The sequence below is a fragment of the Oncorhynchus mykiss genome, chromosome 13 (assembly GCF_057628025.1).
Source record: "Oncorhynchus mykiss isolate SJ-2025 chromosome 13, ASM5762802v1, whole genome shotgun sequence".
In the NCBI taxonomy this organism is placed as follows: Eukaryota; Metazoa; Chordata; class Actinopteri; order Salmoniformes; family Salmonidae; genus Oncorhynchus; species Oncorhynchus mykiss.
In genome coordinates, this window is record NC_143034.1 from 4,397,370 (window position 1) to 4,410,140 (window position 12,771).

Genomic DNA, 12,771 nt, shown 5'->3' on the forward strand with positions numbered 1-12,771 from the left:
ACCTGAAGTAGAGCTGGGTAGTGTGGCCGAGCGGTCTAAGGCGCTGGATTTAGGCTCCAGTCTCTAAGGAGGCGTGGGTTCAAATCCCACCACTGCCATCTTTATTGAGTTTGTTTGCGCAAGCTATCACATGTTCTGCTTTATTTCAGAGTTTTTACTTTCATGCAGGGCCATGCAAGGGAGAAAATAAGCAATGTTGTGTGTCACGGATGGGGATCCGACTCAATAGTGTAGTCCATCGCCTTAACCAACCAGCCACCAAGTCCTGTGCCCCCGCAGTGGCAGTTGCACCTCCTACCGGTGGTTGTTCACGTCAAATCCTTGATTGGAAAAAAGGAAAGTTGTGATGGTCTGTGCGACGAACAAGCAGTCCATTTTAACAGTGGGTACTGTGGCCGAGCTGTCCAGAGAACTGGATTTAAGGACCCAGTCTTTCGGAGGTGTCGGTTCAAAGTCCACCGCTGCAAGTTTTTCTCAACAGAAAACTGTAATGTAATTTCAAACAAGGCCAGCAAGGACACCGGAAAATGAAGGGAATCCAGCCTTTACCCTCATTCACACGTCTATTATTGCTATTATCTGCCGTGTTTTTCTAATTCAATCTGCTTCAGACATAAAAGCAGAAACTAATTCTAAGTTTATACGATGAAAGAAAGAGCAACATCAGATAAATTAAGATTTTTAGAAAGAGAATCAAAAAAAGATGAAGGACGCAAGAGCAACATGAGATACATAAAGATTTTAAAGAAGAAAATGAAAAAGAAGACTAAAATACAAGGAAGTGCAGACGCTCTAGGTAACTGACGAGAAAGTTTGGAAATCTTGCCAGAGCTGGGTAGTGTGGCCGAGCGGTCTAAGGCGCTGGATTAAGGCTCCAGTCTCTAAGGAGGCGTGGGTTCAAATCCCACCACTGCCATCTTTATTGAGTTTGTTTGCGCAAGCTATCACATGTTCTGCTTTATTTCAGTGTTTTTACTTTCATGCAGGGCCATGCAAGGGAGAAAAGAAGCAATGTTGTGTGTCACGGATGGGGTTCCAACTCAATAGTGTAGTCCATCGCCTTAACCAACCAGCCATCAAGTCCTGTGCCCCCACGGTGGCAGTTGCACCTCCTACCGGTAGTTGTTCACGTCAAATCCTTGATTGGAAAAAAGGAAAGTTGTGATGGTCTGTGCGATGACCAAGCAGTCTATTTTAACAGTGGGAACTGTGGCCAAGCTGTCCAGAGAACTGGATTTAAGGACCCAGTCTTTCAGAGGTGTCGGTTCAAAGTCCACCACTGCAACTTTTTCTCAACAGAAAACTGTAATGTAATTTCAAACAAGGCCACCAAGGACACCGGACAAATAAAGGGAATCCAGCCTTTACCCTAATTCCCACGTCTATTATTGCAATTATCTGCCATGTTTTTCTAATTCAATCTTCTTCAGACATAAAAGCAGAAACTAATTCTCAGTTTATACGATGAAAGAAAGAGCAACATCAGATAAATTAAGATTTTTAGAAAGAGAATCAAAAAAAGATGAAGGACGCAAGAGCAACATGAGATACATAAAGATTTTAAAGAAGAAAATGAAAAAGAAGACTAAAATACAAGGAAGTGCAGACGCTCTAGGTAACTGACGAGAAAGTTTGGAAATCTTGCCAGAGCTGGGTAGTGTGGGCGAGCGGTCTAAGGCGCTGGATTAAGGCTCCAGTCTCTAAGGAGGCGTGGGTTCAAATCCCACCACTGCCATCTTTATTGAGTTTGTTTGCGCAAGCTATCACATGTTCTGCTTTATTTCAGTGTTTTTACTTTCATGCAGGGCCATGCAAGGGAGAAAAGAAGCAATGTTGTGTGTCACGGATGGGGTTCAACTGACGAGAAAGTGTGAAAACCTGAAGTAGAGCTGGGTAGTGTGGCCGAGCGGTCTAAGGCGCTGGATTTAGGCTCCAGTCTCTAAGGAGGCGTGGGTTCAAATCCCACCACTGCCATCTTTATTGAGTTTGTTTGCGCAAGCTATCACATGTTCTGCTTTATTTCAGAGTTTTTACTTTCATGCAGGGCCATGCAAGGGAGAAAATAAGCAATGTTGTGTGTCACGGATGGGGATCCGACTCAATAGTGTAGTCCATCGCCTTAACCAACCAGCCACCAAGTCCTGTGCCCCCGCAGTGGCAGTTGCACCTCCTACCGGTGGTTGTTCACGTCAAATCCTTGATTGGAAAAAAGGAAAGTTGTGATGGTCTGTGCGACGACCAAGCAGTCCATTTTAACAGTTGGTACTGTGGCCGAGCTGTCCAGAGAACTGGATTTAAGGACCCAGTCTTTCGGAGGTGTCGGTTCAAAGTCCACCGCTTTAACTTTTTCTCAACAGAAAACTGTAATGTCATTTCAAACAAGGCCACCAAGGACACCGGACAAATAAAGGGAATCCAGCATTTACCCTAATTCCCACGTCTGTTATTGCAATTATCTGCCATGTTTTTCTAATTCAATCTGCTTCAGATATAAAAGCAGAAACTAATTCTCAGTTTATACGATGAAAGAAAGAGCAACATCAGATAAATTAAGATTTTTAGAAAGAGAATCAAAAAAAGATGAAGGACGCAAGAGCAACATGAGATACATAAAGATTTTAAAGAAGAAAATGAAAAAGAAGACTGAAATACAAGGGAGTGCAGACGCTCTAGGTAACTGACGAGAAAGTGTGAATATCTTGCCAGAGCTGGGTAGTGTGGCAGAGCGGTCTAAGGCGCTGGATTAAGGCGCTGGATTAAGGCACCAGTCGTGGGTTCAAATCCCACCACTGCCATCTTTATTGAGTTTGTTTGCGCAAGCTATCACATGTTCTGCTTTTCTACTTTCATGCATTTTAACAGTGGGTACTGTGGCCAAGCTGTCCAGAGAACTGTATTTAAGGATCCAGTCTTTCAGAGGTGTAGGTTCAAAGTCCACCGCTTTAACTTTTTCTCAACAGAAAACTGTAATGTAATTTCAAGCAAGGCCACCAAGGACACCGGACAAATAAAGGGAATCCAGCCTTTACCCTAATTCCCACGTCTGTTATTGAAATTATCTGCTGTGTTTTTCAGATTCAATCTGCTTCAGACATAAAAGCAGAAACTAATTCTAAGTTTATACGATGAAAGAAAGAGCAACATCAGATAAATTAAGATTTTTAGAAAGAGAATCAAAAAAAGATGAAGGACGCAAGAGCAACATGAGATACATAAAGATTTTAAAGAAGAAAATGAAAAAGAAGACTAAAATACAAGGGAGTGCAGACGCTCTAGGTAACTGACGAGAAAGTGTGGAAATCTTGCCAGAGCTGGGTAGTGTGGCCGAGCGGTCTAAGGCGCTGGATTTAGGCTCCAGTCTCTAAGGAGGCGTTGGTTCAAATCCCACCACTGCCATCTTCATTGAGTTTGTTTGCGCAAGCTATCACATTTTCTGCTTTATTTCAGCGTTTTTACTTTCATGCAGGGCCATGCAAGGGAGAAAAGAAGCAATGTTGTGTGTCACGGATGGGGTTCCAACTCGATAGTGTAGTCCATCGCCTTAACCAACCAACCACCATGTCCTGTGCCGCCGCGTTGGCAGTTGCACCTCCTACCGGTGGTTGTTCACGTCAAATCCTTGATTGGAAAAAAGGAAAGTTGTGATGTTCTGTGGGACGACCCAGCAGTCCATTTTAACAGTTGGTACTGTGGCCGAGCTGTCCAGAGAACTGGATTTAAGTACCCAGTCATTCGGAGGTGTGGGGTCAAAGTCCACCACTACAACTTTTTCTCAACAGAAAACTGTAATGTAATTTCAAACAAGGCCACCAAGGACACCGGACAAATAAAGGGAATCCAGCCTTTACCCTCATTCCCACGTCTGTTATTGCAATTATCTGCCGTGTTTTTCTAATTCAATCTGCTTCAGACATAAAAGCAGATACTAATTCTAAGTTTATACGATGAAAGAAAGAGCAACATCAGATAAATTAACATTTTTAGAAAGAGAATCAAAAAAAGATGAAGGACGCAAGAGCAACATGAGATACATAAAGATTTTAAAGAAGAAAATGAAAAAGAAGACTGAAATACAAGGGAGTGCAGACGCTCTAGGTAACTGACGAGAAAGTGTGAATATTTTGCCACAGCTGGGTAGTGTGGCCGAGCGGTCTAAGGCGCTGGATTAAGGCTCCAGTCTCTAAGGAGGCGTGGGTTCAAATCCCACCACTGCCATCTTTATTGAGTTTGTTTGCGCAAGCTATCACATTTTCTGCTTTATTTCAGCGGTTTTACTTTCATGCAGGGCCATGCAAGGGAGAAAATAAGCAATGTTGTGTGTCACGGATGGGGATCCGACTCAATAGTGTAGTCCATCGCCTTAACCAATTAGCCACCAAATCCTGTGCCCCCGCAGTGGCAGTTGCACCTCCTACCGGTGGTTGTTCACGTCAAATCCTTGATTGGAAAAAAGGAAAGTTGTGATGGTCTGTGCGACGACCAAGCAGTCCATTTTAACAGTGGGAACTGTGGCCGAGCTGTCCAGAGAACTGGATTTAAGGACCCAGTCTTTCGGAGGTGTCGGTTCAAAGTCCACCGCTGCAACTTCTTCTCAACAGAAAACTGTAATGTCATTTCAAACAAGGCCACCAAGGACACCGGACAAATAAAGGGAATCCAGCCTTTACCCTCATTCCCACGTCTGTTATTGCAATTATCTGCCGTGTTTTTCTAATTCAATCTGCTTCAGACATAAAAGCAGAAACTAATTCTAAGTTTATACCATGAAAGAAAGAGCAACATCAGATAAATTAACATTTTTAGAAAGAGAATCAAAAAAAGATGAAGGACGCAAGAGCAACATGAGATACATAAAGATTTTAAAGAAGAAAATGAAAAAGAAGACTGAAATACAAGGGAGTGCAGACGCTCTAGGTAACTGACGAGAAAGTGTGAATATTTTGCCACAGCTGGGTAGTGTGGCTGAGCGGTCTAAGGCGCTGGATTAAGGCTCCAGTCTCTAAGGAGGCGTGGGTTCAAATCCCACCACTGCCATCTTTATTGAGTTTGTTTGCGCAAGCTATCACATGTTCTGCTTTATTTCAGAGTTTTTACTTTCATGCAGGGCCATGCAAGGGAGAAAATAAGCAATGTTGTGTGTCACGGATGGGGATCCGACTCAATAGTGTAGTCCATCGCCTTAACCAATTAGCCACCAAATCCTGTGCCCCCGCAGTGGCAGTTGCACCTCCTACCGGTGGTTGTTCACGTCAAATCCTTGATTGGAAAAAAGGAAAGTTGTGATGGTCTGTGCGACGACCAAGCAGTCCATTTTAACAGTGGGAACTGTTGCCGAGCTGTCCAGAGAACTGGATTTAAGGACCCAGTCTTTCGGAGGTGTCGGTTCAAAGTCCACCGCTGCAACTTTTTCTCAACAGAAAACTGTAATGTCATTTCAAACAAGGCCACCAAGGACACCGGACAAATAAAGGGAATCCAGCCTTTACCCTAATTCCCACGTCTGTTATTGCAATTATCTGCCATGTTTTTCTAATTCAATCTGCTTCAGATATAAAAGCAGAAACTAATTCTCAGTTTATACGATGAAAGAAAGAGCAACATCAGATAAATTAACATTTTTAGAAAGAGAATCAAAAAAAGATGAAGGACGCAAGAGCAACATGAGATACATAAAGATTTTAAAGAAGCTGGGTAGTGTGGCCGAGCGGTCTAAGGCGCTGGATTTAGGCTCCAGTCTCTAAGGAGGCGTGGGTTCAAATCCCACCACTGCCATCTTTATTGAGTTTGTTTGCGCAAGCTATCACATGTTCTGCTTTATTTCAGTGTTTTTACTTTCATGCAGGGCCATGCAAGGGAGAAAAGAAGCAATGTTGTGTGTCACGGATGGGGTTCCAACTCAATAGTGTAGTCCATCGCCTTAACCAACCAGCCACCAAGTCCTGTGCCCCCACGGTGGCAGTTGCACCTCCTACCGGTAGTTGTTCACGTCAAATCCTTGATTGGAAAAAAGGAAAGTTGTGATGGTCTGTGCGATGACCAAGCAGTCTATTTTAACAGTGGGAACTGTGGCCAAGCTGTCCAGAGAACTGGATTTAAGGACCCAGTCTTTCAGAGGTGTCGGTTCAAAGTCCACCACTGCAACTTTTTCTCAACAGAAAACTGTAATGTAATTTCAAACAAGGCCACCAAGGACACCGGAAAATAAAGGGAATCCAGCCTTTACCCTCATTCCCACGTCTATTATTGCTATTATCTGCCGTGTTTTTCTAATTCAGTCTGCTTCAGACATAAAAGCAGAAACTAATTCTAAGTTTATACGATGAAAGAAAGAGCAACATCAGATAAATTAAGATTTTTAGAAAGAGAATCAAAAAAAGATGAAGGACGCAAGAGCAACATGAGATACATAAAGATTTTAAAGAAGAAAATGAAAAAGAAGACTAAAATACAAGGGAGTGCAGACGCTCTAGGTAACTGACGAGAAAGTGTGGAAATCTTGCCAGAGCTGGGTAGTGTGGCAGAGCGGTCTAAGGCGCTGGATTAAGGCTCCAGTCTCTAAGGAGGCGTGGGTTCAAATCCCACCACTGCCATCTTTATTGAGTTTGTTTGCGCAAGCTATCACATTTTCTGCTTTATTTCAGCGGTTTTACTTTCATGCAGGGCCATGCAAGGGAGAAAATAAGCAATGTTGTGTGTCACGGATGGGGATCCGACTCAATAGTGTAGTCCATCGCCTTAACCAATTAGCCACCAAATCCTGTGCCCCCGCAGTGGCAGTTGCACCTCCTACCGGTGGTTGTTCACGTCAAATCCTTGATTGGAAAAAAGGAAAGTTGTGATGGTCTGTGCGACGACCAAGCAGTCCATTTTAACAGTGGGAACTGTGGCCGAGCTGTCCAGAGAACTGGATTTAAGGACCCAGTCTTTCGGAGGTGTCGGTTCAAAGTCCACCGCTGCAACTTCTTCTCAACAGAAAACTGTAATGTCATTTCAAACAAGGCCACCAAGGACACCGGACAAATAAAGGGAATCCAGCCTTTACCCTCATTCCCACGTCTGTTATTGCAATTATCTGCCGTGTTTTTCTAATTCAATCTGCTTCAGACATAAAAGCAGAAACTAATTCTAAGTTTATACCATGAAAGAAAGAGCAACATCAGATAAATTAACATTTTTAGAAAGAGAATCAAAAAAAGATGAAGGACGCAAGAGCAACATGAGATACATAAAGATTTTAAAGAAGAAAATGAAAAAGAAGACTGAAATACAAGGGAGTGCAGACGCTCTAGGTAACTGACGAGAAAGTGTGAATATTTTGCCACAGCTGGGTAGTGTGGCTGAGCGGTCTAAGGCGCTGGATTAAGGCTCCAGTCTCTAAGGAGGCGTGGGTTCAAATCCCACCACTGCCATCTTTATTGAGTTTGTTTGCGCAAGCTATCACATGTTCTGCTTTATTTCAGAGTTTTTACTTTCATGCAGGGCCATGCAAGGGAGAAAATAAGCAATGTTGTGTGTCACGGATGGGGATCCGACTCAATAGTGTAGTCCATCGCCTTAACCAATTAGCCACCAAATCCTGTGCCCCCGCAGTGGCAGTTGCACCTCCTACCGGTGGTTGTTCACGTCAAATCCTTGATTGGAAAAAAGGAAAGTTGTGATGGTCTGTGCGACGACCAAGCAGTCCATTTTAACAGTGGGAACTGTTGCCGAGCTGTCCAGAGAACTGGATTTAAGGACCCAGTCTTTCGGAGGTGTCGGTTCAAAGTCCACCGCTGCAACTTTTTCTCAACAGAAAACTGTAATGTCATTTCAAACAAGGCCACCAAGGACACCGGACAAATAAAGGGAATCCAGCCTTTACCCTAATTCCCACGTCTGTTATTGCAATTATCTGCCATGTTTTTCTAATTCAATCTGCTTCAGATATAAAAGCAGAAACTAATTCTCAGTTTATACGATGAAAGAAAGAGCAACATCAGATAAATTAACATTTTTAGAAAGAGAATCAAAAAAAGATGAAGGACGCAAGAGCAACATGAGATACATAAAGATTTTAAAGAAGCTGGGTAGTGTGGCCGAGCGGTCTAAGGCGCTGGATTTAGGCTCCAGTCTCTAAGGAGGCGTGGGTTCAAATCCCACCACTGCCATCTTTATTGAGTTTGTTTGCGCAAGCTATCACATGTTCTGCTTTATTTCAGTGTTTTTACTTTCATGCAGGGCCATGCAAGGGAGAAAAGAAGCAATGTTGTGTGTCACGGATGGGGTTCCAACTCAATAGTGTAGTCCATCGCCTTAACCAACCAGCCACCAAGTCCTGTGCCCCCACGGTGGCAGTTGCACCTCCTACCGGTAGTTGTTCACGTCAAATCCTTGATTGGAAAAAAGGAAAGTTGTGATGGTCTGTGCGATGACCAAGCAGTCTATTTTAACAGTGGGAACTGTGGCCAAGCTGTCCAGAGAACTGGATTTAAGGACCCAGTCTTTCAGAGGTGTCGGTTCAAAGTCCACCACTGCAACTTTTTCTCAACAGAAAACTGTAATGTAATTTCAAACAAGGCCACCAAGGACACCGGAAAATAAAGGGAATCCAGCCTTTACCCTCATTCCCACGTCTATTATTGCTATTATCTGCCGTGTTTTTCTAATTCAGTCTGCTTCAGACATAAAAGCAGAAACTAATTCTAAGTTTATACGATGAAAGAAAGAGCAACATCAGATAAATTAAGATTTTTAGAAAGAGAATCAAAAAAAGATGAAGGACGCAAGAGCAACATGAGATACATAAAGATTTTAAAGAAGAAAATGAAAAAGAAGACTAAAATACAAGGGAGTGCAGACGCTCTAGGTAACTGACGAGAAAGTGTGGAAATCTTGCCAGAGCTGGGTAGTGTGGCAGAGCGGTCTAAGGCGCTGGATTAAGGCTCCAGTCTCTAAGGAGGCGTGGGTTCAAATCCCACCACTGCCATCTTTATTGAGTTTGTTTGCGCAAGCTATCACATGTTCTGCTTTATTTCAGTGTTTTTACTTTCATGCAGGGCCGTGCAAGGGAGAAAAGAAGCAATGTTGTGTGTCACGGATGGGGTTCCAACTCAATAGTGTAGTCCATCGCCTTAACCAACCAGCCACCAAGTCCTGTTCTCTCACGGTGGCAGTTGCACCTCCTACCGGTGGTTGTTCACGTCAAATCCTTGATTGGAAAAAAGGAAAGTTGTGATGGTCTGTGGGACGACCCAGCAGTCCCTTTTAACAGTTGGTACTGTGGGCGAGCTGTCCAGAGAACTGGATTTAAGGACCCAGTCTTTCAGAGGTGTCGGTTCAAAGTCCACCACTACAACTTTTTCTCAACAGAAAACTGTAATGTAATTTCAAACAAGGCCACCAAGGACACCGGACAAATAAAGGGAATCCAGCCTTTACCCTAATTCCCACGTCTATTATTGCTATTATCTGCCGTGTTTTTCTAATTCAATCTGCTTCAGACATAAAAACAGAAACCAATTCTAAGTTTATACGATGAAAGAAAGAGCAACATCAGATAAATTAAGATTTTTAGAAAGAGAATCAAAAAAAGATGAAGGACGCAAGAGCAACATGAGATACATAAAGATTTTAAAGAAGAAAATGAAAAAGAAGACTAAAACACAAGGGAGTGCAGACGCTCTAGGTAACTGACGAGAAAGTGTGGAAATCTTGCCAGAGCTGGGTAGTGTGGCCGAGCGGTCTAAGGCGCTCCAGCCTCTAAGGAGGCGTCGGTTCAAATCCCACCACTGCCATCTTTATTGAGTTTGTTTGCGCAAGCTATCACATGTTCTACATTATTTCAGCGTTTTTACTTTCATGCAGGGCCGTGCAAGGGAGAAAAGAAGCAATATTGTGTGTCACGGATGGGGTTCCAACTCAATAGTGTAGTCCATCGCCTTAACCAACCAGCCACCAAGTCCTGTTCTCTCACGGTGGCAGTTGCACCTCCTACCGGTGGTTGTTCACGTCAAATCCTTGTTTGGAAAAAAGGAAAGTTGTGATGGTCTGTGGGACGACCCAGCAGTCCATTTTAACAGTTGGTACTGTGGGCGAGCTGTCCAGAGAACTGGATTTAAGGACCCAGTCTTTCAGAGGTGTCGGTTCAAAGTCCACCACTACAACTTTTTCTCAACAGAAAACTGTAATGTAATTTCAAACAAGGCCACCAAGGACACCGGACAAATAAAGGGAATCCAGCCTTTACCCTCATTCCCACGTCTATTATTGCTATTATCTGCCGTGTTTTTCTAATTCAATCTGCTTCAGACATAAAAACAGAAACCAATTCTAAGTTTATACGATGAAAGAAAGAGCAACATCAGATAAATTAAGATTTTTAGAAAGAGAATCAAAAAAAGATGAAGGACGCAAGAGCAACATGAGATACATAAAGATTTTAAAGAAGAAAATGAAAAAGAAGACTAAAATACAAGGAAGTGCAGACGCTCTAGGTAACTGACGAGAAAGTTTGGAAATCTTGCCAGAGCTGGGTAGTGTGGCCGAGCGGTCTAAGGCGCTGGATTAAGGCTCCAGTCTCTAAGGAGGCGTGGGTTCAAATCCCACCACTGCCATCTTTATTGAGTTTGTTTGCGCAAGCTATCACATGTTCTGCTTTATTTCAGTGTTTTTACTTTCATGCAGGGCCATGCAAGGGAGAAAAGAAGCAATGTTGTGTGTCACGGATGGGGTTCCAACTCAATAGTGTAGTCCATCACCTTAACCAACCAGCCACCAAGTCCTGTGCCCCCACGGTGGCAGTTGCACCTCCTACCGGTAGTTGTTCACGTCAAATCCTTGATTGGAAAAAAGGAAAGTTGTGATGGTCTGTGCGATGACCAAGCAGTCTATTTTAACAGTGGGAACTGTGGCCAAGCTGTCCAGAGAACTGGATTTAAGGACCCAGTCTTTCAGAGGTGTCGGTTCAAAGTCCACCACTGCAACTTTTTCTCAACAGAAAACTGTAATGTAATTTCAAACAAGGCCACCAAGGACACCGGAAAATAAAGGGAATCCAGCCTTTACCCTCATTCCCACGTCTATTATTGCTATTATCTGCCGTGTTTTTCTAATTCAATCTGCTTCAGACATAAAAACAGAAACCAATTCTAAGTTTATACGATGAAAGAAAGAGCAACATCAGATAAATTAAGATTTTTAGAAAGAGAATCAAAAAAAGATGAAGGACGCAAGAGCAACATGAGATACATAAAGATTTTAAAGAAGAAAATGAAAAAGAAGACTAAAATACAAGGAAGTGCAGACGCTCTAGGTAACTGACGAGAAAGTTTGGAAATCTTGCCAGAGCTGGGTAGTGTGGCCGAGCGGTCTAAGGCGCTGGATTAAGGCTCCACTCTCTAAGGAGGCGTGGGTTCAAATCCCACCACTGCCATCTTTATTGAGTTTGTTTGCGCAAGCTATCACATGTTCTGCTTTATTTCAGTGTTTTTACTTTCATGCAGGGCCATGCAAGGGAGAAAAGAAGCAATGTTGTGTGTCACGGATGGGGTTCCAACTCAATAGTGTAGTCCATCACCTTAACCAACCAGCCACCAAGTCCTGTGCCCCCACGGTGGCAGTTGCACCTCCTACCGGTAGTTGTTCACGTCAAATCCTTGATTGGAAAAAAGGAAAGTTGTGATGGTCTGTGCGATGACCAAGCAGTCTATTTTAACAGTGGGAACTGTGGCCAAGCTGTCCAGAGAACTGGATTTAAGGACCCAGTCTTTCAGAGGTGTCGGTTCAAAGTCCACCACTGCAACTTTTTCTCAACAGAAAACTTTAATGTAATTTCAAACAAGGCCACCAAGGACACCGGAAAATAAAGGGAATCCAGCCTTTACCCTCATTCCCACGTCTATTATTGCTATTATCTGCCGTGTTTTTCTAATTCAGTCTGCTTCAGACATAAAAGCAGAAACTAATTCTAAGTTTATAAGATGAAAGAAAGAGCAACATCAGATAAATTAAGATTTTTAGAAAGAGAATCAAAAAAAGATGAAGGACGCAAGAGCAACATGAGATACATAAAGATTTTAAAGAAGAAAATGAAAAAGAAGACTAAAATACAAGGGAGTGCAGACGCTCTAGGTAACTGACGAGAAAGTGTGGAAATCTTGCCAGAGCTGGGTAGTGTGGCAGAGCGGTCTAAGGCGCTGGATTTAGGCTCCAGTCTCTAAGGAGGCGTGGGTTCAAATCCCACCACTGCCATCTTTATTGAGTTTGTTTGCGCAAGCTATCACATGTTCTGCTTTATTTCAGTGTTTTTACTTTCATGCAGGGCAATGCAAGGGAGAAAAGAAGCAATGTTGTGTGTCACGGATGGGGTTCCAACTCAATAGTGTAGTCCATCGCCTTAACCAACCAGCCACCAAGTTCTGTGCCCCCACGGTGGCAGTTGCACCTCCTACCGGTAGTTGTTCACGTCAAATCCTTGATTGGAAAAAAGGAAAGTTGTGATGGTCTGTGCGATGACCAAGCAGTCTATTTTAACAGTGGGAACTGTGGCCAAGCTGTCCAGAGAACTGGATTTAAGGACCCAGTCTTTCAGAGGTGTCGGTTCAAAGTCCACCACTACAACTTTTTCTCAACAGAAAACTGTAATGTAATTTCAAACAAGGCCACCAAGGACACCGGAAAATAAAGGGAATCCAGCCTTTACCCTAATTCCCACGTCTGTTATTGCAATTATCTGCCGTGTTTTTCTAATTCAATCTTCTTCAGACATAAAAGCAGAAACTAATTCTAAGTTTA

General features: G+C 43.1%; 15 non-coding genes across 15 annotated transcripts; all 15 read left to right on the forward strand.

Annotated features, from left to right (window-relative positions):
* Positions 1 to 16: 16 nt before the first annotated feature.
* On the forward strand, positions 17 to 98 carry trnal-uag (transfer RNA leucine (anticodon UAG)). Its single transcript has one exon. It is a non-coding gene; the product is annotated as a tRNA-Leu (tRNA).
* A 736-nt stretch (positions 99 to 834) lies between these two features.
* On the forward strand, positions 835 to 916 carry trnal-aag (transfer RNA leucine (anticodon AAG)). The gene has a single exon. It is a non-coding gene; the product is annotated as a tRNA-Leu (tRNA).
* Positions 917 to 1,653: 737 nt separating this feature from the next.
* Positions 1,654 to 1,735, forward strand: trnal-aag (transfer RNA leucine (anticodon AAG)). The gene has a single exon. It is a non-coding gene; the product is annotated as a tRNA-Leu (tRNA).
* Positions 1,736 to 1,892: 157 nt separating this feature from the next.
* trnal-uag (transfer RNA leucine (anticodon UAG)) lies at positions 1,893 to 1,974 on the forward strand. The gene has a single exon. It is a non-coding gene; the product is annotated as a tRNA-Leu (tRNA).
* A 1,340-nt stretch (positions 1,975 to 3,314) lies between these two features.
* Positions 3,315 to 3,396, forward strand: trnal-uag (transfer RNA leucine (anticodon UAG)). Its single transcript has one exon. It is a non-coding gene; the product is annotated as a tRNA-Leu (tRNA).
* Positions 3,397 to 4,133: 737 nt separating this feature from the next.
* On the forward strand, positions 4,134 to 4,215 carry trnal-aag (transfer RNA leucine (anticodon AAG)). The gene has a single exon. It is a non-coding gene; the product is annotated as a tRNA-Leu (tRNA).
* Positions 4,216 to 4,952: 737 nt separating this feature from the next.
* trnal-aag (transfer RNA leucine (anticodon AAG)) lies at positions 4,953 to 5,034 on the forward strand. Its single transcript has one exon. It is a non-coding gene; the product is annotated as a tRNA-Leu (tRNA).
* Positions 5,035 to 5,690: 656 nt separating this feature from the next.
* On the forward strand, positions 5,691 to 5,772 carry trnal-uag (transfer RNA leucine (anticodon UAG)). Its single transcript has one exon. It is a non-coding gene; the product is annotated as a tRNA-Leu (tRNA).
* Positions 5,773 to 6,508: 736 nt separating this feature from the next.
* trnal-aag (transfer RNA leucine (anticodon AAG)) lies at positions 6,509 to 6,590 on the forward strand. Its single transcript has one exon. It is a non-coding gene; the product is annotated as a tRNA-Leu (tRNA).
* A 737-nt stretch (positions 6,591 to 7,327) lies between these two features.
* On the forward strand, positions 7,328 to 7,409 carry trnal-aag (transfer RNA leucine (anticodon AAG)). Its single transcript has one exon. It is a non-coding gene; the product is annotated as a tRNA-Leu (tRNA).
* Positions 7,410 to 8,065: 656 nt separating this feature from the next.
* Positions 8,066 to 8,147, forward strand: trnal-aag (transfer RNA leucine (anticodon AAG)). The gene has a single exon. It is a non-coding gene; the product is annotated as a tRNA-Leu (tRNA).
* Positions 8,148 to 8,883: 736 nt separating this feature from the next.
* trnal-aag (transfer RNA leucine (anticodon AAG)) lies at positions 8,884 to 8,965 on the forward strand. The gene has a single exon. It is a non-coding gene; the product is annotated as a tRNA-Leu (tRNA).
* A 1,545-nt stretch (positions 8,966 to 10,510) lies between these two features.
* Positions 10,511 to 10,592, forward strand: trnal-aag (transfer RNA leucine (anticodon AAG)). The gene has a single exon. It is a non-coding gene; the product is annotated as a tRNA-Leu (tRNA).
* Positions 10,593 to 11,328: 736 nt separating this feature from the next.
* Positions 11,329 to 11,410, forward strand: trnal-aag (transfer RNA leucine (anticodon AAG)). Its single transcript has one exon. It is a non-coding gene; the product is annotated as a tRNA-Leu (tRNA).
* A 736-nt stretch (positions 11,411 to 12,146) lies between these two features.
* trnal-uag (transfer RNA leucine (anticodon UAG)) lies at positions 12,147 to 12,228 on the forward strand. Its single transcript has one exon. It is a non-coding gene; the product is annotated as a tRNA-Leu (tRNA).
* The last annotated feature ends 543 nt before the right edge of the window (positions 12,229 to 12,771 follow it).